Consider the following 26,166-nt stretch of genomic DNA (forward strand, 5'->3'; position numbering starts at 1 on the left):
TCAGCCAGAGCTATTCAAAATACATGAAATCTATACCACTTGGTTACGTCTCACTAACTCCACTACTGCCTCTCTAGTACAAGCCAGAATCACCTCTAACTGAACTATTACGGTGGTCTCCCCACTGATCTCTCTGCTTCCATCTTTGTCCCCCTACAGTTGACTCTGCACACAGTAGCCAAAGTAAGTTTTTAAAAATGTTCATCTGACCAAGTCACTCCCTCACTTACAACCAGCTTCTCATCACATTTAGAATAAAATCCAAGGGATCTGACCCTGCCTTCCTTTCCAGTTTCATCTCCCTAATGCTCTCTCCCAGCCTCATCACCCACCACCTGCTTGAACTACACTGGCTTTCTTGCTGTTCCCAGAACTTAACAAGTTCAGTGTTTCTGCTGGGTTCTTCCCTTTGCCATCTCCTCTCCCTAAAGTCCCCCCATAGATCTTCACGTGACTTGTCATCCCTCAGGTCTCAGGTATCATCTCCTCATAGAACTTTCCCTGTCCTCTTTATCTAAAATAGCACTTCCACAACCTAAATGTTTAACAACAGAGGAATGGATAAAGAAGATGCTGGACATATATACAATGGAATATTACTCAGCCATAAAAGAAAATGAAATAATGCCATTTGCAGCAACATGGATGGACCTAGAGATTGTCATACTGAGTGAAATAAGTCAGGCAGAGAAAGACAAATATCATATGATACCGTTTATATGTGGAATCTAAAAGAAGGGTACAAATGAACTTATTCACAAAACAGAAGTAGAGTCACAGATGTGGAAAACAAACCTATGGTTACCAGGGGATAAGACGGGGGGGAAGGATAAGTTGGGAGATTGGGATTGACATATACCCACCACTGCATATAAAATAGATAACTAATAAGAACCTACTATATAGCACAGGGAACTCCACTCAATATTCTGTAATGGCCTATATGGGAAAGGAATCTAAAAAAAGAGTGGATATAGGTATATGTATAACTGATTCACTTTGCTGTACACCTGAAACTAACACAACATTGTACATCAACTATACTCCAATGAAAATTTAATAAAATAAAATAAAATAGCACTTCCAGCCCTACTCCTTACTCTACCATATTTCCTTCATTCAGTTTATCACTTTCTCTAAGTATTGTACATTTATTTGTTTATTTCTATCTTCACCCCTAGAATCTAAGCACTTTCAGAGCATGGCTTTTTCTGTTTTGTTCAACCAATATGTACTTGGCCATCTATAATAATAACCAACACACATAGTGAGCACTCAAAACAAATTTTTTAAGTAAATTGAATGAGAACCCCCAAGGAACGAATGTAATAATATAAATTCTGATCTTAGTGGAAACCAGGAGAAACACGCAGGGCTGAGGGCAGCTTTGGCACGTCTTCCAGTCACATGGGCTACAGGAACCCCACAAGACAGCATGGTCTTCATTCACCAACTCCATCAGTCAACAGACCAACAGGTGCAGTCTGAATCTGCTGAGATCAGGGAACCGCAGCATATGAGAGCCTTCAATCTCGAACGTGGGCCGTGAGTATTTTTTTCCCTATCTCAGCCACCACTCTCCCAATTATAATAAATGAATAAAGTAGATTGAAGCTAAGGAAAAATAAAACAAAATTAGAAGCTGGCAAAATGCAAGCCCACTGCCTGGGGCTGATGGATGATGACAGCTAGCAGACAAATCCTGTTCCCCCTCCTAGATTCTGTCTACTAAACAAATCAGCAAGCTCGTCAATATCTGCACGGCATTTACCTTCTGCGGCAACAGCTGCTGCAAAATCACGATGCTGACTTTTTGGGTTGTGGTCTTGCTCATGGGACACATTTATAGGCCAAGCAGGGTCAAAAGATAACAGAATGACAACCAATATTATAGGAAACGGTGTTGTAAGGGCTTGGAAGATAAACAGCTTGGGAGTCCCCTACTGAGTCTACCACTAGCCCCTGTCCCTCCCCCCAATAACTGGATGTTTGCATGATGAGATGTGAAAAGTTCATTCTTGTGCTAGTAATTAACTGTAAAACTTCCAAGAAAGACATTCAGTGATTAAACAGAAACTTGTGAGATACATAATCTTATACCTGGACAATGTTTTAAAACATGATCTTTTTCATGAAAACTAGTATTCAGTGTGGAAATTATATTTTAAAATGGCAAAAATCTTCTATTCTTCACAAAATTATGATACGATTCTGTTTTCTATTGTAGCATAAGAGAAATTTTGTCTCTCATCTTCAAAGAAGAAAGAAGAGATAGGACCAAATACAACATATACAATACAACAAATACATCTTTCCCTAAAAGTTTCAAATGAAAATAGCATAGGAGGAAAGAAAGGGCTTTTATGATTAATTTTACAGGCAATGGTTTCCAGGCACTTACATGAAGTTAAGGATGGCAAAATATTCTTTCTTTTTCCCTAAATAACTTTTTTTTAATTTTTGTTTTATTTATTTATTTTTATACAGCAGGTTCTTATTAGTTATCTATTTTATACATATTAGTGTATATATGTCAATCCCAATCTCCCAACTCATCCCAACCCCCCCTTTCCCCCCTTGGTGTCCATACGTTTGTTCTCTACATCTGTGTCCCTATTTCTGCCTTGCAAACCGGTTCATCTGTACCATTTTTCTAGATTCCACATATATGTGTTAATATACGATATTTGTTTTTCTCTTTCTGACTTACTTCGCTCTGTATGACAGTCTCTAGGTCCAAAATATTCTTAAAACATCCTGCATTAGGAAAACATAAAACTATGAGTGGTTTAGTTGATGAAACACAATAGTATTTCAGAACTGAGACTCTGACCACCATTAATTAATTAGGGGAAAGGTGACTGGAAGAAAATGGGAGACACAGCAGACTGCCTGAGTCTATTTCAAGCATTTTCTCATGAGGGCCCTGAAATTCTTCAAAGTGTGTTTTATCACTTACAACAAGAGAAACCCTGCATCTCTCTCTGGTGAATCATGCCCGTTCGTACCAAGTGGCAACAAAGGGTAGAGACATCCCAAGAGAAGGCAAGTCTATACTCACCTGAGAAAGAAAAAGAGAAGGTCATCAAGACCCTTACTGCAGCTGAGAGAAGACAAGACACAAGACAGAGAAGTGCTAGGTACAGATCAGCTTCCCACTCGCCTTCAGCAAATTCTACTGATTTCAATCATCTGTGCAGAGGCTGCTTCCCAAGCCTTATTTGTGCAGGAACGCCACTCCCACTGGCGATGCCATTCCTGGCTGACATCTGTTGACTGTCCAGACCAAGCTGAAGAAGTGGCAACTACTGGGGAGAGATGTCAAGGTCCCTGTCATTTGAAGAGGTCTCCCAGAGCAGGTGTGGTTATTCCCACTTCTCCTCTGCTCTCAAGCATCAGGTACCTACCTTATTAAGGCACTCACCAAGCTGTAGAACTGGTATTTGCACAAGTGGCAGTATCCCTAACAGACTGTGAGAAAACATGTGCAATTCTTTTGGGGACGCATCTGGAATGGTAAGTACCTGAAAGAGCTGATCAGTGCTCATTAAGGTGTGAGCAAAAGGGTGTCCTCTTGTTCACATTTCCCTGAAGTTAAGAATGAAGATGAAAACACAGTAGATGTGCGTTACGGCAAACAACAAAAATAGTATTTTTATTTTTTTGCAACCACAATTTTCTTACTGGCTTTCTACAGAAGTCTAAAGTATTTTTTTTCCAAATTATGACAAATGTTTTCACTAGATGGTGGGCTTCCAGAGGCCAGAGATAATTTTCTCTCCCCTAAAATAAAGCGTGATGATCTCACAGATTCTCAGTAAATGCCTATTGATTAATGAGTATTCTACTAAGTCCAGCTAGATATTGATGATTCTCCCATTTTTCTTCCTGTTACTCACTATACCTCCCCTTAAAAAGAAACTTGTTTTAAATGATCAGGCCCTTTCTTCTGCAGTGAATAAGAGCTTTATCTAAAATGTACCACCACAGGGGTGGGGACTGCAGGGATATTCACTCAGGCACAGAGGCTGGAGGATGAGAACAGAAAACACAGAACTAGATTTTTTTTAAAAAGAGCTACTACTTTGTCAGCAGCCTCAGGTCTTTGGAACCCAGAAGCCACAAATCAGTATCTGGTATCAGCCTTCTACAAGGCTTAATCAAAGGAAATTTTAAGAGAAGAGCCATTTCAGAAATAAGAGTATTAATGGTGACTTAAAGAAAGTAGAAATAATTGGAAAAAAAAAAATTCTTTCCCTTTTGCTCTCTGATTTTCTGTGTGACTTCAGGTGTATGAGCAAGTCCTCCGTGTCTGACTTTCCTTATCTATGAAGCTGGTGGGAAAACCACTGAACTCCACTAGCTGTCAGTAATTCTAATAGGAATTAAGTTAAATATTTCTACATTTTGTGACCCTTAAAATTCCCAGAGGATGGCTAGCATGGTGAAATAATACTATAGCATCCTCCTTATGGCAATAAACCATCAATAATGTGTATTCAGGACTGCTATCTCTTTCATTACCTATTCCAGGGCGCTGGAAAGAAGTAACTTGTGTTATTTTGTGGACCCTGACAAAAGCAGGGCTGGTACCTTGTCAGCCCTGCTGGTACCTTGTCACACTACTGCTTCTAATCTTCCAGAACTCTCAAGCTGAAAACCACTTTCAAACAGAGGTTTCCTGGGTACCGTTAGCACTGACATCAAACCTTCAGTTCAAAGGTCACATCTTCTCTCCCACTCCCCTGCCGTCTGGGTCTGGCCTGCCCTCACTGAACGAAATGCCCTCTTTATCTCAAAGAAGTACAGGCTGCTATGAGAAGGAGTCTGGGGAGGGAGGTTACTGATTGCAATTGTTTGGAAGATTCTCATAATTGCAGCAAGGGATCCATCCTCTCATGTCACCTAAGTTGGAAAATGGGTCAGCCATAATGCATTTGGTTAAGTGTCTAAACTGAAAAGGTGCTATTTTATTTTAAATGGCGTAGTCTTTACAAAGGCTAAGGTTACTGGTGCAATGCTCTCTCATTTTAAAACGTATCAGGGACATGCCCTCTGAGGGTCAGGCTTTCATTTGCTGATGTTAATTCTCAGCTGCCTGCTTCTCGTCCTTCATTGTACCCTGTGTCTTAGCTGGGCACGCTCCTGATTCCCTGCTACATCCAGACGGTCCATGTAAATAGCGTTTATGTTAAGGAAGTCATGTTCAGTGTGACTGGAGCACACAGAAACTGATGTTGTTGTCACTTTAGATTAAGCTCTTATTTTAGTAAAGGAGGCAATTGGAGCAGGCGGCTGAGTGGACGAATGAAATATTCAGCTCATTTCATTTAGAGCTGCCTGGTGTCCATTGTTCATGGCGGCAAGTCTAGTTAACCATGTCGGTGCCGGCACGCAGCAGCCCCCGCTCACTCACGTATCCTCCAGCTAACACTTTTTAAGTCATCCATCAACACACCTAGAAGTAATCAGGTGAGCGATGTAGGCACAGTCACCCCTGGATGCATCTTTGTGAACTCCTGTCCATTTGTGTGCTCAAAATGGATGCTTTCAAGGTGTGTGCAGAGTATGCCTCAATTTCCAGGTACAGCTGGAAGATGGGTGAGCACAAAGATACTTGGGACACCGGGTTTTTGTGAGTCAGCTAAACTTTTAAAATGTAATTAATGTGTTTACCAAAGGAAGAGGTTGGGCTTAACTCCTTGAAACATGTTAACTACTGCCCTGAGACAAGGAGCTGTTGAAAACACAGGTAGACACCACTGTCCCAAAACAATGCACTAGCTACGTAAATTATTGTTTGAAACTTACTATTTGGAAGGACTTAGGTATAGAGAGCCTTCATAGTACTTTGCTATTTTCCTGGGAGTGCTAATTGTGTTCTGGCCATATTTTGGAATTTGAGGCACCTGTTCAGAGACTCTCCTACCATGACAATATAATCCAATCCCACCAAAAAGTCGGCTTTCTCTTTCCTTCTCTCTCTCCCCATCTCCCTCTCCTCATCTCTCTCTTCCTTTCCCCATCTCTCTCACTCTCTTTCTCTCCCCCACCTCCATCCTTCCTTTTTCTTTTGACAACTTACACCAGAAAAGGTGGTTGCAGGAAATGATAAAGTAAATATTATTTTCGTATATCAAATTCCTGGTTAAGTTTTTCACCCATAAAAAAAATGCTCTATAGATGATTTCATCACTTCAAGACCCTGGAGAAGGTAGAAACTCTTCTTTGCTACAACTTACAACTTATAGAAACTCTTCTTAGCTACAATATTACAGATATTACTTAATGTCCATATAAAGTACCAGTCATCACTGAACAAAAATAACTAATTGTTATTATGGAGACTCATTCAACTCCAAAAACACAATGAGTGACAAATACATAGTAGGCTCTATGCTGGGCTAAGAGTAACCCTTAACTTCATGGTATCTAAATATTTAATAACTCTTCTGTGGATCCAGGTTTTGTGGGGACTGAGAGCTTATGCAATTTTAGAAGAGAATACAAATTAAAATGTTTAATTTAACATGAAACTGAATATTTATTTACAGTGGAAAAATCCCAACAAATTATTACTTTAAAATGCTGAGAAATATCATAAACATCACAAAATCTGGGAAAAAAACATAAGATTCATCTTAACTAGCTCCCCAACCACACCCCTCTAATACTTTTCCCCTACAGTTGTTGGCTACATACTCTCTGATTGCCTCTTTGTAAATATCACTTTATATAGAGAAAATGGAAAGATAATCCATTCTTTTATCTAGTATGTTTACTCAAATTGTTTTTTTAACTATTCACAGTTGGGATTCAGAAAACATGCCACTGCACAACACAAGATACTTGCTGCCTGCATTACTGCTACAAGTTTCTGCCCTAAACACACAGATATTTGAGAAAGTCTATTTATGTAATATTCATCAAAAAAGGAAAAATGACATGATGCATTAATAATAGCATGAACTGCATTAGTCATTAAATTCCTAACAGGAGAGAACTTCTATTGTGACTGGGCATTGATACAAACCATAGCCTCTATTTATAACACTATACATCTAATAACACGAAAGTTTTCCACAGAGTAGCTCCTGGCTCTGTATGTTTCAAAACTAGTTGCATTAGGTATCGGCACTGAAGGGACGTATCCATAGGACATTACGGCCTCTGGCTCCTCACCTGTGTGTCACGAGGCTCTAGTAAACTGGCAAAGTGGAACATCATCAATGGCTCCACCGCCATACATGGAAGTTTGCAAAGAACATACCTATATCCCACCTAATTTAAAATCACTGTATCCCCAGCGTGACTCCCCACCACCTCCACCAAAACAAAGTCATGGCCTCTCCAATGCCACTGCAAAGCAGAAAAGGAATGGGGAGGGAGGTTACAGTGAAGGCACTGGTCATAAACGATTGCAGGTAAAATAGCTTAGATTGCAAACTTTACAAAATATATGATTATTTGAACACATTGCCTACAGGGTCTCTGAACTTGGGAAAGAACTCATAGGAGTGAAGGGCCCTGAAGCTTAGTTTTGCCTCTGGTGAAATAATTGACTTCTTTTCTGGGGGAACAAATGTTTTTTAAATAATAAATATCAGATATTTGTCAATAATTGTGATTATAAATATCTATTAAAAGGATCTTATTTTAAGACACAGTGAGTACAACTGGTAATTAACAATAATTGAAGAATTCAGAAACAATACAAAAGAATAATGTTTGGAGCAAATTTTGGTTTTGGAATTATAAAACTGTTAGTAACCATCTTCTAAAAAATCAAAGCCCTTCTGCATCTAAAGTATAAAGACAATGTGAAATTAAACAAAATTTTAAAAATTGTCACATATGTCAGCAGCTAAAAAACAAGATCATTGTTGAGAAGAGCGTGCTGAGGTAGCCACTGGCAGGAAGACTGTGGAAATACACATTTGGAACCTTGTTTTCCAAAGAGCCTATGGAAATAAATAAGAGAAGAAAGTAATTCCAAAATTTAATTTTGATGGAATTTTCTCCTGTGCTGACTCTCAGAAACATACAAATTGTAATCTAATAATACATTATCTCTAAAAATTACACATAGCTTGTGTGTGTTGTATAAATAGGTACAGCATATTTCTCCACTAAACAAAATATTAAATCAAAATATTCTATGCACTCATAATGTAAGAAAAGTTTTCTAGATTTTTTAATATGAGGTTTTCATATCGAGTTCATCCATTTGAATTATCTTTGAATATGCATTAGAAAGATACTAATTCTGTGCACTCATATTGACTAAAAAGATAAAACATAAACTTGGAGTCCAACTGTCAGTTCTTAAATCCAACCCATAACTCAGCATATTTGTGAAAGTAACTAAACTTACCGAAGTTTTTACTGACTCCTCAAACTACTCATTAAGAGTTTAAGGGAAAATTGGTCTTAGATTTAGGAATCAAATTCCCGTTGAAACTTTTGAGGTGGATATCCCAATCTCTAAAGTGGGCGAAATGATCTGCTTATTAGCTTTTTAAATTTTCATGTCTTTCTATTTTGTTTCTTTTCTTCCTTCCTCCTCCTTTACTTTCTTGAAACCATAGGAACTGGGTGGTGCTGCCACAAGAATTCTTAGCAAATGAAATGTGAATTATAAAAAAATATTTCAGGGCTTCCCTGGTGGCACAGTGGTTGAGTATCTGCCTGCCAATGCAGGGGACACGGGTTCGAGCCCTGGTCTGGGAAGACCCCACATGCCGCGGAGCAACTGGGCCCGTGAGCCACAACTACTGAGCCTGAGCGTCTGGAGCCTGTGCTCCGCAACAAGAGAGGCCGCGATAGTGAGAGGCCCGCGCACCGCGATGAAGAGTGGCCCCCGCTTGCCGCAACTAGAGAAAGCCCTCGCACAGAAACGAAGATCCAACACAGCTTAAAAAAAAAAAAAAAATTTCAAGACATCAAGTTTTTGAGGGAGGTAGAAGAAGAAATAAGACTTTTTAGAAAGTAGCTGAGCAAGAGCAAAGCTAAAGCCAAAGCACAAACCCTCAATGGTTAGAAGTAGACGTTAATGAACAGAACCAATTATAGTCAACTCAAAGTCAACAACAGGGAACATTCAAAATCATTCCAATACATGTACCGACAGACCAAATTTGTACCTGCCAAGTCTAGTTTCCTGTTTCACTTCTCTGGTCTCTTAATCTAAACAGACGAATGCTTCATTGTAAAAGTACTGCTACCCCAAATATATCCTAAATTCCATTGGCTATAAAGAATAAAATGGTCCACATCACATACATGTAACACACACACACACACACACGCATGCATTTTGATGAGTGTTTTGCAAGTTGTAGATTGCCAGAGGTTCAAATAAAGTATGCAACAGAAATGAAACTTATTATCAAACCAAATATTTTAACAGGAAAATGACATAAATATCATTGTCTAAACCAGGAGTATGGCCTGTGATCCAAATCCAGCTCAACTACCTATGAAATAAGAATGGTTTAATGAATGAAAATTTATAATCAATTTGATGATAGAGAACATTAACACTAAACTACAATTAAGTGAAATGTCTCCCCTCCCAAAAAAGAATTCAATTTTTCTCATTATAAGACTTCTATTATTAAAAATTTACTCAATTATTACTATTATATTTTGAACTATGTCAATAAAAATTTTGTGGAAATTTTTTTCCTCTCTTGAAGTACTTACATAATAGCCTCAATTTCACCTACTAGCCTTCAAAGCCTAAAATATTTACTATCTGGTCCTTATAAGAAAAAGTTTGCTGACACCTGCTCTAAAACAATTTCATCTACAAAATTGTTTTAGCCTCATATATTTCTAGCTTTTATAATATAGATATGTATGCATGCATTTAGAGTGTATAGTAATGACTGCTCTCATAAAAGACTTAGGACTACCTCCTAATGCTTCCTAAATCACTATCAGGAAAAAACCACAATAACTACCCCTGAAAAACAGATTCCTATGGAGAGCTCACAATAACAGATCACATTTATCTCACCTTATAGAAAAATGAAAAGGAGGTACTGATTTTACCCAATAATTTAGTTTAAAAAAATTAAAATTATAATGTTCAATGCTAGTGGAAGTGTAGACAAGAAAACCCACGTCTACACTAACTACAGCAGTGTTAAGTGGCACAGTCTATCTGGAAAGCAATTTGGTAACAGAAAACAAAATGCATTAAAATACTTACACACTTTGATATAGTAAATCAACTTTTGTAAATCCAAAAATGTGAAAACATACATACACATAAAGATGTTCAATAAACTGTTACCTTCAACAGTGACCTGACTCAAGCATTTTTTTTTTCTGTTAACAGCCTTACTATTCATCAAGTTATAGAAGGGAGAAATCTTGACACTATCCTTTCCCTCACGCCAACAGAGCCAGTAATTCCTCCCCCTTAGCCTTCCACATCTTTTTCTACTTCATCTCTACAGCTACAATCTTGGTTTAAGAATCTGCCATCCCTCTTCTGGACTCCTTCAATATCATCTTGGGACTAGATCTGAAAAGTGAGGCCTAAGCTTATACAATTTGGGGGCTCTTTAAAGAAAAAGAAGGTAAAATTGTGGGTACAAAATGTGTGTTACCAATGCTACCCAACATTAAGAGAAGCATAACAGAGGGGTAGTAAATATTATAGTAAGAGGAAGCACTCATAACAAACTGAAGTTAAAAACTCATACTCTTGGCAAATTTTATAAAAACACAGGACCACAAGAACACGTTTTACAGTCTCCACCAAAATACTGCTAGAGGCCCATGCAAGCCAAGCGGTTTTTATTTAAGCTTTATTTCAGCTTCTTGGTATATCTCACTCCTTACCAAACCCTTAGCTCCTGAGGGCTGCAGGTTCTAAGCTGTCCATCCAATCATATTACTGATAAACAATTTTTCTAAAATGAAATTCTAAACATATCCCTTCCCTACTTGAAAATCTTTCTTGCCAGTAGTATAATTGGTACAAATCCTTCCATGATATCACCTCCACCTACTTCTCCAACCTCATTTTCTGTGGTTCCAGAGGTGCTGCATTATTTACAGTTCCTTATGATGTTATTTCAGCAGATGTTCTTTCCTCTAACTGAAGTGTATTTTCTTCTATTTTCTGGCTAACAGATTTCTTCTAATGTTTCTGTCCCAACTTACATGTTAAAGTCTTCCCGGACCTGACAACAGAGTTGATAGCAAGTTCTTTGGCCCACTCTCCTCCAGTATTATACTTATGACCTATTATAAGGACTCATCCATGATGTGTTTCCCCTGATAAATTAAAATCTCCTTCAAGGCAGAAACCCTGTCCTAGCCATCTTTATCTCCCAAGTGCCTGCATTAAGTGCTCAGTAATCCTTAGCTGAACAAATGAATGAAAAAGGAAGAGAAGTAAATATACCAAAAGATTACTGTTACTGCTTTTGGTCATTGGTATTGTTAGTAATTTTTTACCCTTACTTTAAAATATTTTTGCTATGTGGCTGTATTTGTTTTATAATGGGAAATCTAATTTATAATAAAATATTTCTTTGAGGCTTACTCTAATTTTCATTAAATCTGCTATCTAATTCTCTTAAAATTCTGCATACCTGTGCCAGGTTTATTTACATGGCCAACAGTCTACTTTACTTGAAATCATGTTTAGATTCCTGTACACAATTAGCTAAATAAATATCATTAGTGCAGCTTCATTAAAGTGTATTTTTCTTAAATATTTCTCAGTACACATATTTCTCAGTAAGTGAGCATCTATTAGAGTTTTGGCAAGAAAAATCTTATAATGGACTTATTTCCATAGGTATATATTTCAAGCACTAACTGAAAGGAATAATAAAAATGTTTTGCCATCTGGAATAAAACAGTGCTAAATACTACAAGATTCAAATTATGTTCATATGCATGAAGCCACGTTTCCAAATCACTATTACAATTTCTATCTTCCACATAGGATGCACTAAAGAATTGCTTTTATGAGGAAAATATCCAAAATAATCTGATAATTCTCCTAAATATAATCCTCATTGAACCTGAACATATTTTATACTTTTTTTAGTAAAACTATCATTATCACTATCCAGTAAATGCCTGCAGGAACTTTATAGCAAACATTTTATTCTTTTTCTTTTACATTATTTAAATATTTTGTTTTATTACACATTGTTTAAATATGCTCTACATAGAGTAGACCATGTACACACAGCATATTTAGATATGAATACAGGTCAGGAACACCAAAAACACAAACCACAGGCCATAGGAATAACATCACCGAACTCACATTGATACCACTTTAGTAGTTTCAGAGCCAGTTGAATTCTTCATAGTCTATACCTCTAGTTCAGGTATAACTTCATTTTCTAGCCTATGGTATGATGGTATTAGATTGAACCTCTCCACAAACACGTTCCTGTTCCTCCTTTGTGTTAAGATGTTATTCTGAGTTCTTGTGATAGTATGATCTATGTCTAAGTCTGAACTCCTTTGCTGTGTGGATCCATGCCCCAGCCAGTCTGGTTTGGTTGTTTAAAGGAGTAACAGCATTCTCCTCATTGCACAGGGCTGCATGCAAGAGTCACCTGAGATGAAGTGCAGTACAGCAGAAAGAACGAACTTTAAAATCACATCATCATGGTGTGGAATCCCCACAATGGCATTTCAAGGTCTGTGTGACGTTCAAGTTATTGAGCCTCTTTGAACCCTGGTGTTATGGGTTGAATTGTGTCACATCCCCAAATTCACATGTTGAAGTCCTGACTCCCAGTATCTCAGAGTGTGACATTTAAAAATAGGGTCATTGCAGATATAATTAGTTATGTTAAGATGAGGTCATTAGTGTGGGCCCTATTCCTATATAACTGGTGTACGTAGAAAAAAGGGAAACTTGAACATAGAGCAGACACTCAGAGAGGAAAGATGGTGTGAAGAGACACGGAGAGGATGCCATCCACAAGCCAAGGAGAGGGGCCCAGAGCAGATCCTTCCTTCACAGCCCTCAGAAAGAACCAACCCTGCCAATACCTTGATTTCAGACTCCTATTCTCCAGAACTGTGAGACAATACATTTCTATTGTTTAAGCCACCCCATTTGTAGTACTTTGTTACAGCAGCCCTAGCAAACTAATATACCTGGTTTCCTCAAATGTCAAATCCTTAATATAAAGGATGCAGTGCCATTATAAGGGTTAAAAATCACATCATAGATACTCAAAAGAGGGCAGGCAATATTTTTTATCATATAGGGTATAATATTTGAAGTATTTTATTTCATTTCCTTGAATCTTGCTTCTTTCTCCATTCAGTCAGCCAAGTTGCTATACTCTACACTCAATTTTCATAAGAAAATTGTTGGCAGAGCAGGGAAGCATGGGGGAAGGAGGAATGTCAATTATTGGTTTTCGAGTTTCAAAAGCTTAAGACGCTCTGAGAAATTAGAATGATTCTCATGCATTGGAAACAGACTTAGAAGAGACCCTCCTATTTATTTACTAAGCTAAGAGCAGATTTAGATACCTCTGAGTGGAGAATAAGGTAGTCAAGGCATGTACGGACATTAGTGAATCTAGATGCCAAGTTGGGGGTGGGTGGCTGAAACTTTACCCTCTCCCCACCACCCTAACTCCTCCTAGTGGGGCTGGAATGACCAGATATTAGACTGGAAGATTCAACTGAGGCACCTTCATTGAACAGGCATGAAATCCCAAAGTAAAGGGCTAGATCAAAATCCAGATTAAAAAAAAAAAAATCATAAGAACTGGATGGATGGTTCTAAAAGCCAACCAGAGAATGTAAAGGATCAAAAGGATAGAGGTGAGGAAAAGCATTATGAAATGGTTCTTGGATTGAGCTGCTGCCCTATGGCAAGTCCCACCTCACCCCAAGCAAGAGGGATGGAAGGGACTATTTTTTCTCTCAAATCTTTAGAGAGGCTTCAAAGGAATAGTTTAGACAGCCTGGACTTTGGGAAACCCAATGGACTGCAGACTGGCTCCCACCTTGGAAATCGGGAGGACAAGAGGGTAAGGCTAGGAGCAGCTCTGGAATTTTAGAAGTACCCTCAACCCCTCCTGCCCTTGGAGGTTCATGAGATGCATGTTTTCACAAAGCTGGTGTGGGCCAGGGATGAGACAGCCAGACTGAAGCCCAAGATGACCATCAGGAAGTATTCTTGATACACTAAATATGAGTTCATGTGGGATGGATTAGCTGAAAACTAGGAGCTGAGTGGGAAGTGGACAGCTGAAGGAGAAGCCTTGTCCAAGTCAGGAGAGTTGAAGACAAATGGGTCCAGCAAGGGAAGCAACCAAAGTCCCCCCAAAGTGGCCAAGTGACTATCAGTTTTAAGCATCTGCCAGGCCCAGAAAGCTGGAGCCAGCTTAACATAGCACCAGTTCATGTAAGAAACAACCCTAAGCCACTCTTTTCCCTTTCCTTCCCATGTTCCAACCCCTAAGGATTTAGCAATAGCAGCTAGCCAATTGGGGAGGAGGTGACAGATAGAGAAAGAAAACAACACACCCTCTCCCACTGCAATAGCCCAATCCAAAAAATGGGCCTCAGAGAGAGGAGGAGAGATGATTTGATATTAAATGAACTTTGAAGCTACGATTATGGTCTGAGATTGGACATTCTAATTTCTGAATGTCTGTGATTTAAAGTGTGGATAGAATTTTTTTTTAATCTAAGGGTAATCCCTATTAGGTATGGAGCCTACCTGAGACCTAAATTTCATCCAGAGGCATGGGAATACCCACCTCCATTCCCCAATTCATTTTAAAGAAACAACAAGAAAAAAAGTAAACGATTTCCTAAGTTGTGCTTGTTCGAAGTACTGTTACAGAGAGAAATCCCAAATATGTTGGTAGGAGATAATGGAGGGTGGAAAGGATTTTCCTTCTTGGATGGAGTCCGGACCTTGGAAATGACCAAGTGATATGTCCAGGTAGATGGACCTGACCAGCTTTGCCAAGGACCTCCCACAATAGCATGACTCAGAAGCAACAGAACAAGGACCACGTGCTTCAGAGTGGCATGCAAGGAGCAAAGAGCTTTATGCCACCCCAGAGAGTTTCTTCCAGTTTAGCAGGAGCCACACCCTCATGTGCCTGGGAAGTATCTGGAAGAAGCCAAGAGAAGGAGAGAAGATCCTCGAAGGAAGACCAAAGTTTGCCTCAGCAATGGCTCACAAGTACTGACAAAGGATGAGAGGACAAACATGACTCATAGAGAGATGACAGCCTAGGAGCAGATATGTCACCCCTCGCCCTCATAACCTTACCTAGAATTAGGATGCAACCTCAAATTGAGTCCACATGGTTAAATGAAGGGTTAAAATATAATTTAAATTTAACTATAGACGAATAAAACAAGTTACATTTCTTGCACACTCAGTGTGTAGACACATACCTGCCACATGCGGGGAAGCTTGTCCAAGACTTCCAAGGATCCTCTTAAAGTGTGTCTTTACACTGTGAACTGATTAACAAGCCTAGAAGAGAATTAGAGCTAAGTCACTTAGAGGCAGATTCACGGTGTGAGGAAGTTGACTCTCAAATCTTAGCTGTTTGGGGAAATGCCAGAAGATTGTGACAAACTGAACCTGACAGAATACACAACATCCACTACCACAGAACTCTTAAATTCCATCTAGAAATTTATAGAAGCATCAGCAGAAGGAAAGAAAATAGAATGAATCAGCTCGTTTGGTTTGTTTTTGAAAATCAAATGCTCCAAATCCCAGAAGAAAACATAGAAAAGAGTAGGCATAGTAGGGGACTTAAGGTTCCTATCCTAAAAACTTGGAATTTTTAAAAGCATCAAACCTGTTTCTAATGAGAGAAGACAAATAAATCCAAGTAAGGGAATAGATTGTGACAGGGGTGTTACTTTAGAGAGACTATTCAAGGAAAAATCCTCTCTGATAAGGTGACATTTGAGCAGAGACCAGGATAAAGAGAGTAAGCCAGATGGAGGAACTTTCCAGGCCGAGGGAATAGCAAGCACAAAGGTCCTGTGGTGACAGCCTGCTGAGCATGTGCAGGAGGAACAGCAAAAAGGCCACTCTGGCTGCAGCATGATATGTCAGGGGGAGACAAGTAGGACATGAATGATGTTGGAAAAGGCCAAGGAAAGGCTTTGAATTTTAAACTAGAAGCCATTAGAAGGTTGTGTTTTTCTTTAATCAAATATTTTAGTTTGACATCATTGTAAATTTTCATGCATTTGTCAGAAGTAATACAGAGAAATCCCCTGTATCTTTTACCCTGTTTCCCCCAATGGTAACATCTTGCAACGTTATAGTACAATATCAAAACCAAGATATTGACATTGATAGTTAAGATACAGAACATTTCCATCACCATAAGAGTCCCTCAGATTGCCTTTTTATAGCCCTCCCATCCTATCTCCTTCTTAAACCCTGGAAACCACTAATGTACAAATTCTATAATTTTGTTATTTCAAGAATATTATACAAACAAAATCATAGGAGCAACACAATTCTCTGGAGATTCATCCAGGTTGGTGCGTGTATCAACAGTTCGTTCAGTCATATTGCTGAATAGTGTTCTATGGTCTGGATAATTTAACCATTCGCTCATTGAAGGGCACTGCTTTCTTTCTAGTTTGAGGTTATTGTAATAAGTAAAGCTGCTATAAACATTTGTATACATGTTTTTGTGTGAGCATAAGTTTTCCTTTCTCTGAGATAAACGCCCAGGAGAGCAATTGCTGGGTTTTATGGTGGTTGTATGTAAAGTTTTCTTTAAAAACCTGTCAAACTGTTTTGCAAAATGGTTGTACCATTTTACATCCCCATTAGCAATGCATGAGTGAGCCAGTTTCTGCAATCCTTGTCAGCATTTGGTGCTGTCACTATTTCTTATTGTAGCCCATTCTGCTTTTCTCTAATGGTTAATGATGTCAAACATCTTTTCATGTGCTTAGATGATATCTGTATATATCCTTTCCCATGAAATGTTTCTTCATGTTTTTTGTTTATTTTCTGATTGGATTGTTTCATTTTTTATTTTAGAGTTTTGAAAGATTACACTCTTAATACCAATCCTTAATACAAGTCCAAATATATAGTTTGCAAATATTTTCTCCCAGTCTGTAGCTTGTCTTTTCATCTTCTTAACAGGGTCTTTCATGGAGCAAAAGTTTTCAATTTTGCTCAAGTCCGATTTATCAATTTTTTATTTTATGAATCATGCTTTTGGTATAAAGTCTAACAATGCTTTGCCTAGCCCTGGGTCCTGAAGATTTTCCTTTTTTTTTTTTTTAACATCTTTATTGGAGTATAATTGCTTTACAATGGTGTGTTAGTTTCTGCTTTATAACAAGATTTTCCATTTTTTTCATAAAAATTTTATTTTTAAATTTTACATTTAAGTTCTCTATATACTTTGAGTTAATTTTTGTATAAGTTGTAAGACTTAGGTCAAGGTTCATTTTTTTCTTTATGGATGTTCAACTGCTCCAGTGCCATTTGTTGAGAAGGCTATGGTTCCTCCATTGAATTGGTTTTGCACCTTTGTCAAAAATCAATTTACATTTGTGTGGGCCAATTTCTGGGTTCTCCGTTGTATTCCACTGATATATACTTGTATCCCTCTGCCAAGATCACATAGTCTTGATTACGGTAGCTATATGATAAATCCTGAAATTGGGTATATTAATTCTTCCCACTTTATTCTTCTATTTAAAAATTCTTCTAACTATTCTGATTCATTTGCCTTTCTATAAAATTTTTAGAATAATGTGGTCTATATCTACAAAAAAAACATCTTGCTGGAATTTTGATAGAAATTGTGTTAAACTTGTGTATCAGTTTGGAGAGAATTGATATGTTTGTTATGGTGAGTCTTCCAATCCATTAACATGGTATATCTATTTACTTAGATTTTCCATCAGTACTGTGTGGCTTTCATCATACAAGTCCTATACATGTTTTGTTAGATTTATACCTAAGCATTTAAATTTTTGAGTGATTATAAATGGTATTGTGTCTTTATCTTTGGTGTCCAGTTGTTCACTGTTATTACATAGAAATATAGTTGATTTTTGTATGTTTATCTTATATCCTACTACTTTGCTGAACTCACCTATTAATCTTGAAAGGTTTTTTTTTTTCAAGTTCCCTGGGATTTTCTACGTAAACAATCATGTCACTGCAAATAGGGACAATTTTATTTCTTCGATTCTGATCTCTATGCTTTTAATTTCCTTCTCTTGTCTTTTTGTACTGGCTGGAAATTCTAGCACAGTATTAAATAAAATTGGTGAGTGCAAACATTCTTGACCTTGTTCCTGATCTGAAGAGAACTAATTGTCTTTCATCATTAAGAGTAATGTTAGTTACAGAATTTATGCAGTTTTCTTCAGATGCTTTATATCAAGTTGAGGAAGTTCTCTGTTCTTATTTTTCTGAGAATTTTTATCCTAAATGGGTGTTGAATTTTGTCAAGTGCTTTTTCGGCATGACTTGATAGGATCATGTGATATTTCTTCTTCAGCCTGTTAACATGGTGAATTGCCCAACAGTTTTGCAAGTACTGAACAAACCTTGATCCCTGGAATAAACCCTACTTGGTCATGGTATATATGTTATTTTATATATTGCTGAATTCTATTTGCTAATATTTTGTTAAGGATCTTTGTGTCCGTGTTCATGAGGGATATTTATCTCTAGTTTTCTTTTCTGTACTATCTTTATCAGGTTTTGGTATCTGCGTAATACCACTTTCATAAAATGAATGGGTTTCTGAAAATGATTGTGTAGAACTGATGTTACTTCTTTAAATGTCTGCTAGAATTCTCTAGTGAAGCCATCTGGGAGTGGAGTTTTCTTTTGAAATGTTAAAATTACTTGTTCAATTTCCTTAATAGTTATAGGGCTATTCAAATTATCTATTTAATACTGAGTGAGTTGTGGTAGTGTCATTTGAGGAGTTGGTCCATCTCATCTAAGTTGTCATTTATGTGTGTAGAATTGTTTCTAGTATCCCCTATTATCCCTTTAATGTCTGCAGGGTCTGCAGTGATACACTTTTCATTCTTCACACTGGTAATTTGTGTCTTATCTGTTTTTCCTTTGTCAGTCTTGCTAGAGGTTTGTCTACTTTATCAGTCTTTTCAAATAACTAGGCTTTTTTTGTTGATTATTTTTGTTTTCAATTTTACTAACTTTTGTTCTTAACATTATTATTTCCTTCCTTCTGCTTGCTTTGGGTATATTCAGCTCTTCTTTTTCTAGATTCTTGAAGTGTGAGGTAAGATTATTGATTAGAGACTTTTACTTCTTTCTAATGTATGCATTTAATGCTACAAACATGCCTCTCAGCATTTCTTTACCTGTGACCCACAAATTTTGATGTTGTATTTTTTATTTTCATTCCGTTCAATGTATTTTTTATGTTCCTTGAGACTTCTTTTGTGACCCATAGATATATATAATGTATGTTACTGAATTTCCAAGTGTTCAGAGATTTACATGTTATCCATTATTGATTTCTAATTTGATTCCATGGTAGTCAAAGAATACATTCTTTATGATTTTAATTCTTTAAAATTTGTTGAGACTTGCTTTCTGACCCAGGATATGGTCTATCATGTTATATGTTCCATGGTTAGATTAAAAGAATATGTGTTCTGTTGCTGTGGGGTGGAGTGTTCTGTGAGTACCAATTAGAGTCTGTTGGTTACTGATGTTGAGTTTTCTATATTCTTGCTGATCTTCTATCTAGTTTTCTATCAATTGATGAGGTAGGGGTGTTGAAGTCTTCAACTATATTTATAAATGTGTCTTTCTTTTTTCAAATATGTCATTTTTTGCAACTCAGTAATTTAGTGTACACACATTTAGTATTGCTGTGTCTTTTTGATGGAGCAACTCTTTTATCATTATATAATATCCTCCTCTGTCACTAGTAATTTTCTTTGCTCCAAAGTCTACTGTATCTGATATTAATATAGCAACTCCTGCTTACTTTTTATTAGTGTTTGCATGATACATTTTTATCCAATCTTTACTTTCAACCTGCCAACATCATTATATTCAAAGAGAATTTATAAAGATACAGCATTGTAGTTGGGTGCTATTTTTTTAATACACTCTAACAATCTGTCTTTTAATTGCTGTATTTAGACCATTTACGTTTAATGTAATTATTCATATGTTAGGCCTGAAGCCAGTAATTTTATTTTTTGTTATCTGTTTTTCATTTCTCTGTTTTCTTTTTCTTTCCTTCCTTCAACATTTTTTATAATTCAATTTTGATTTATCTATAATGTCTCTTTGTACAGCCTTTTTAGTGGTTGCTTTAGGTATGACATCAAATTACATAATTTATCACAGTCCGATGGTGTCATCATATTACCAGTTTGAGTGAAAGGAGTCATGAATCATGTCCTACTGAATATTTCTGCAAAAATGTGGGATTTGGCAAATCTAAACATCAGAATAAATGTAGCTATGTGAGATACTGTCCTGTTTCCTCCCCAAATGCTCCTGTTTTCCCCCACTTAGAACTACATACACATTCATACCTCCACTAAAATGATAACTGAGATGTGAATTGGAATTAGACAGGGGGAAAAAATACATCACTCTGATTTGAAACACCAATATTTCTGTCATTTGATGTATACTTTTTTGGATAGACAACTTTAAAGATAATGTTTAAGAGAATGTTTTCTAATACATTAAAGTGAATAGAAATCTGAAAACTTTTTGAAGTCTGGACAAAATTTTCCTCTTATTTCATTTATCAAGAATGTGGACTAACAACCATTCATAATCTGTTACAATTTTAAGTAGGCTTAACAATCACCTAGGCTCTTGTTCACCTTTTATAGAAAATTCATTTCAGAGAGATGAAATTAACTCGCACATGGTCATGAGTGAGTCAGTGACAGAGTTGAGCCTAGAACTGAGGTCTGATGACACTGAACCACACAATCAGGAATAAAAATATTAATTTTTATCTGTAGTATATGAACAGTCTGCTTGGGAATGCAGTTATGCTTCATTTCCTTAAGGAAGGCAAAAAAAGAACATGGCAGATGGAATATCATCACTCATCTACATTGGAATTTAACCAAGACTCCGGGGTTTAAATGTACCCATGTGCCAAAAGTAGCAACTGATAGCAAATAAATGGCCCAACCATGGATATTATTGCAGGCACTGGCCCACAAGAAGTTCCCAACAGGAAATTGTAAAAGCTAGCATGTCCTTTTCCACTGTGTATCAGTGAGTTTTTTCCCACCTAACCATGCTATCACAGAGGGGCAAATTTGAAGGACACTGACATATTTTCCACATTATGCAGTTTTCATTCACTTTAGATGTAAAAATCCTTGAGCATATACAAAAGGGACAGTCTTCAATTCCCAAATATTTTTTATACTCCCCAATTCATTTTATGAAAGATCAAACCTCTAGTTTGTAGCTCTTAGTGACAGATTTCCTCTTTTAGTCATAAAGTCTTCTATGATCCAAACTTTGGAAAAAATTCTTGCTCTACATCTCCCATTTATATTCACAGTCAGATACTATAATTAAATAATAGAGTTTCGTTTACTTGGGCTCAAATCCATGAAATTTTTGTCTTATTTTTACTCATCTCTTTTCTCTGAAACATCTCCCAGTATTATTATCCTTGAGCACACAAATACACAGATCTGTGAATGTATAATGAGGTCTTCCTATTTTTTTAGAATAGATTTTTGCTTTGATTAAATGTCTAAATTGCCTCCACTTAGATGCTATCTAAATATGAACAAATACCTGATCCTACCGAGAAAAAAAAAATCATCTTTTAACAGCTGAACTCCTAGCCAAATATATGTATTATGTTTACTCCAGGGAAAAACTTGGTTCACAAGCTGACTTGGGTGTTCCTTGACCTGATGCCAGCAGACAATGAATGTGCTAATGGTCTGCACCGAAGTGAGAACTCAAATTCCCTTCCATTCAAGCCCAGCGGACTGGCCAAATGATAAAGCACCGTTCAGCATCATGTACAGAGCCAGCCATCAGCCTTCCTCTCAACCAGTGGTGCCACATGTGCTGAGGAGCAGGACAAGAAGAACTGAAGGTGCTAAACACTCCAACAGGGAAGTATTTGAATCAGAAAGAAAAACTAAGCTATACAGCTGCCACTGTGTCTAACTCTTTAACCAGACAGAACTTCCACACGCCTAGACTTTTTTTCACAAGAGGAGAGGAAACTTGCATAATTTGTATTCACACGTCCAATGTTGTGCTCTCACCACATGCCTATGAAACTCCCTTGTCAACAGAGCTTTTACCCTTGCCTTTTTCTCTTTTTCAGGATTTCTACTCCAAATCCCCAGCACTCTTAGAGCAGTGATCTCAGAGGCATTTCTATAGTTGATGCAAATTGTTTCTTTGTTTACCTCCTGGAGATGGGGTAGGAAAGGGAAAGAAGTGTAAAAGCTCCAAAGTGGCAGCTAAAACCAAACCAGCTAAAGAAAGCTCATAACATTTTCCACTAGTTTGCTGTGTAAATGCCCCCTGCTAATTTTGAAAAGCCTCTGTGATTTTTAAGATGAAACAGTTAAATGGGTCAACCCCTATGCTAATGTTCACGGACTAAAGGTGAATTTATACTTTTACCAGTGAAAGATCAGTAGGTGAACAGACCAAATACCTTCAATATAGACAGACTATGAACTGTTAATAGAAAAACAACCTATAAATACATTTTCCATTGTTAGTAGGCCACATTTCTACATAAGAGGACTTGTTTTCCTTTCCAGCCACAGTACCATCAAGGATCAAATGTATTCTATAAAATAATTGACATCTAGTTTGGATAAAATAACACATAATATTTTAATAATTTTTACAACACAAAGACATTATTCCTGATTAGAAGCAAAATCCTGAGAATATACTAAATTCTGAAAACAGAGAGTAATCCCAAATTATCCCTTCAGCTGATATACTAAAGACTGAATGGATAAAGACAGAACTACATACCAATCTGTGGATTAGGCTGGTAAACTTTGTTTCATCCTACAGCTCTTAGCCCAAACTGAAAGTGCAGAGTGAAAACAGTATTCAGGCCACCTCTATGAATAAGATGAAACTCCTGGCTCTGATATTAGTGTCATAGGCAGTTCAACCCATCTCTGAGTACTCAGTCAAACTAAATAACTCTATTGTTGAGCAATATCTGCAACATACTTTGTTAGATGATGGGTAAAAAACAAAGTCATTAAAACATATTAATAAAGAAGCCGTGATCTAACTACTTCAAAGACAGCAGATGATTTGACCTGAATAGAAAATAATACTTAAAGTATTCAGAGGAAAGAGAAAAAAGAACCTCAGACTGGCCTGGTCACCAAAAGGCTTCATAGACATAGTATTGAGCTGAGTTTTGAGGAACAGGAAAGATCTGGAAAGTTGGAGGGAAGAACAGACAATATTCTAGGCATGGGTCTAGAAAAATATGGGGGATATGGGTTGCTAGAGCCCAAGACACTCTGACCTATAACAGAGGGCTTGGGAGGAGAAGCCATGGAAAGATGGCTTAATCAAAAGCTCAGTGCAGATGATAGCTCTTAAGGACAAGTTTAATCATACTTCACAGAAGTTGGTTTTCACTGAGCTCGTCTAGAGGTACAAAGGGATAACATTAGGTTGCTCATGTAATCCACACTCAGTGAAATTTTAAAAATAATAAAAATCAGTGGGATTTTTGGAAAGATTTTTACCACCAAATCACACCTCTTTGGATACATTATATCAGATTGGGTTTTTTCCCTTTTTCTTTTCTTTTTTTTTTTTAATGTATTTATGTCATGTATTTTTTTATTTTTGGCTGCGTTGGGTCTTCATTGCTGCGCACGGGCTTTCTCTGGTTGCAGTGAGCGGGGGCCATTCCTAGCTGCGGCACGCAGGCCTCTCACTGTGGTGGCTTCTCCTGTTGCAGAGCACAGGCCCTAGGCACACAGGCTTCAGTAGTTGTGGCTCGCGGGCCTCAGCAGCTGTGGCGCATGGGCTTAGTTGCTCCCCGGCATGTGGGATCTTCCCGGACCAGGGCTCGAACCCACGTCCCCTGCATTGACAGGCAGATTCTTAACCACTGCACCACCAGAGAAGTCCTCCTTTTTCTTACTCCAACAGTAATTGTTCATTATTTTACTCACATGCTACAGCCAAACAAATGAACATACAAATGAACAAATAAGCCCTAAGGCATAATGTAACAGATAATGTGGTTTTCTCCTCAATATCCCTTCCTCAGCATGTAAGAGCAGTGCAGTATGAAGGATTGAGCCCAACTTCTGCAGCGGGTCCTGCAAATTTAAGGCAATCATGGTAATCCCATCCTCCTTTCCATTGATGGCTTGGTGAACCCACGCCTATACTAGTCTATGAATGGCATTCCCCTGGAAACATGGTTTGAATCCAAGAATGGACATATGACACAACGTGGGCCAGTGAAACATAAGTGACATTTGCTTCTGGGAAAACATTTCCTCACTTTTAAGAGAGAACCACTGAAAGAGATGGTCTCTTTCTCAAACTCTACGGTTGTCAGAGCTGGAACTGCAGATGCAACTGGCTTTATTTAAGAATAAAGCTGACGCACAGAGGAGGTCAGAGCTCAGGCAATTGCAGAGATAAGATGCTGAAAGCAATGGACAAATTCAACCCAACAATCTGCCCTACCTCTAATGTCTGACTATGTGAGATACCATCTTTCTTATTATTAAATTTCATTGGGCTTTTTTTTTAAAACTACCCTAATTTCTTTAAAAATACTCCATGACACTTGTGCATCATTCACAAGTGGCTGTGATCCAATAATATATCTAATTTCATGGCCCTCTGGTTAGTCTTAGAGCCTCCAGAAGACTTGAAAAAGTGGAAGCAAGACAGGTAAACAGGAGGAAGGGAGGTTCTATATGTATCTGAAAGCACTAATCCAGGTGATCTGTTTCAGATGGGCAGAACACCATCCTCTGAAAAGATGGAGTAGTTAGTTGTCAGAGTCACCCAGATTGGTCCAGGCATTCTTGTCAAATGAGGGCACAAGAAAATTATACATAACCAAGGTTCTAATAAACCCAAAAACTTTAGATTTTACAACTCCACCCTTCCTCTTTCCTCCTACACAGCTGCTAAGAGTAGGGGCATTTTATTCCCTGGTCATATTAGTGAAGAGTTCCTTAGGAAGAGGCCCAGCCCGTAAAGGGTTTTCTGAACAAGCGAATGTTATAAACTCTGTAACTTTCTATATTTCATTGCCAAACAATGTTGTGGGCTGCAGTTTCCAGGACTACAATTAACCGTTTAAGCCAACTATGATATGGGCTATATTAGCTCAGCAAAATGATGATGTTTACTCCCTTATTTTTTTCACTCCCTCACTTAAAAAATAATTTTAAATGCTTAACTACAGAAATATATAAGTAATATAATGTATATGACAACTTCTGAGGAAATTACAGCAGCAGATAAATATTGGTAAATGGTGATCAAGATGAAGCAATTAAGCTAAAATAATGAAAGCAGAACTCTATGTATAAGAGGCTGAAGAAACAGTAACTTGTAGCAGATTTGATCACCACTATCCAAAGGAGAGCCAAATATGAATACAAACTTGTGAAAGAAGACTCTGCCCAAAGTATTAAGCCAAAGAAATAATAAGATCAGAAACATTTTAAATGTATACATTGTGATTGGTAGCTAGAAGATGATACTCTTCCATGGTTGAAATATGGCTCTCTAAAAATATTAGTAAAACTTCTGATAGACCTCACATATATTCTAAGTGCATAAAATAGCACTGTCTGTTTAGGCCTATAAATAATGACCAATTCAGTAGAAATGAACATACCTAGTGCTCAAAACACAAGACTGCTTAGAGAAGTAGATGGGGGCAGTATATGTACAAAATGCAGACCATCTTGACACACCAGATAGCAAGGAAGCTATCAAAGATGACAACAGTTATGTCAAAAGTACTAAGAAGCCAATTCGAAGTGGTTTCCATTGGTCAAAAATGAGACAATCTGAGTTTCAAAAAGGGTGAGAATTGCAATTGATCAAGCTCAACAAATATGCTTAAATTCTTGAGTTCACGATTATATTTAAAAGAAATT

General features: G+C 37.5%; 1 protein-coding gene across 3 annotated transcripts in view; it reads right to left on the reverse strand.

Moving 5' to 3' along the window:
* The window catches only part of SOX5 (SRY-box transcription factor 5), a 997,819-nt gene that overhangs the window by 847,068 nt on the left and 124,585 nt on the right, over positions 1-26,166 (reverse strand). For all 3 annotated transcript variants that reach the window (XM_068560002.1, XM_068560001.1, XM_068560003.1), the window contains exon 2: positions 15,427-15,508. The gene's annotated coding sequence lies outside the window, so the exon portion shown is untranslated. The remainder of the gene's footprint in view (positions 1-15,426; positions 15,509-26,166) is intronic.

The sequence above is a fragment of the Eschrichtius robustus genome, chromosome 13 (genome assembly GCF_028021215.1).
Source record: "Eschrichtius robustus isolate mEscRob2 chromosome 13, mEscRob2.pri, whole genome shotgun sequence".
NCBI lineage: Eukaryota > Metazoa > Chordata > Mammalia > Artiodactyla > Eschrichtiidae > Eschrichtius > Eschrichtius robustus.